The 688-nt window shown below is 74.4% G+C and overlaps 1 protein-coding gene across 7 annotated transcripts in view; it reads right to left on the bottom strand.

The window, feature by feature from the left end:
- The window catches only part of PROM1 (prominin 1), an 87173-nt gene that overhangs the window by 85752 nt on the left and 733 nt on the right, over window positions 1-688 (bottom strand). Inside the window, exon 1 of one of the 7 annotated variants that reach the window (XM_015594947.2) lies at window positions 102-306. The exons of the other annotated variants lie outside the window; for them this stretch is intronic. The gene's annotated coding sequence lies outside the window, so the exon portion shown is untranslated. Of the gene's footprint in view, window positions 1-101; window positions 307-688 lie in introns of those variants that run through there. 7 annotated transcript variants of the gene reach the window in all.

Here is a 688-nt window from a genome sequence, read left to right as displayed (position 1 = left end):
GGAGGATGGGGGTTGCCAGGGAGAAGGGGGTCTGGAGCGCTGCAGCGCCCCCGGGATCGGATCCCCGGCCCCGCTCGGCGCCGGCTTTCGGGGAAACTGACCTGGGGCCCCAGACCCTCTGGCCACGCAAAGCTCTTCCCTTCCTGCGTCCTCGCTGCGCTTTGTTGTCCTGGCTGGCGCCGTGCGGCCGGGGCCGCCCTGAACACCCAGTTCTCAGCCCCGCCGCGGCCGAAGGTCCCCGCGCCGGGCACCCAGAGGGGGCAGGGGGGATGCTTCAGGTCAGGGCTGCGAGCGCTCCGTCACGGACGCGGGGAGGTGGCCTCCCGCTGCACCCCCAGACCCCCCTCCTGCTGTGGTCGCCGGCGCCGCGCACTCCATTTGGTAAACCAGAGGACGGTGCCCGCTTTCCACGCCGCCCCGGGGACGCTGCCTCGCGGCCTGGTGCCACCGCAGCGCTCCGTGGCTGCAGGACTGTCCCGAAGGCCCTGACGACCGTCGCCTCGGTCCGCCGCCCCCCCGAGAGCAAGCCCGCGGCCTCGGGGGTCCTGGTCGCTGCTCGCCTTCCCACCGGCCGCTCCCGCCGGGGACCCAGCGCGCCGCCGCCGGTGGCTGGGAAGAGGACCCACCAGGCCGCCCACAAAGTTTTCCCCTGCCGGGAACTACCGCTGGCCGCGCGCCCGGACCTCCT

This window comes from Pteropus alecto, unplaced genomic scaffold (assembly GCF_000325575.1).
Source record: "Pteropus alecto unplaced genomic scaffold, ASM32557v1 scaffold5, whole genome shotgun sequence".
Lineage (NCBI taxonomy): Eukaryota > Metazoa > Chordata > Mammalia > Chiroptera > Pteropodidae > Pteropus > Pteropus alecto.
Note: the sequence above shows the minus strand (reverse complement) of the source record. Positions and strands in the feature narration are given on the sequence as shown.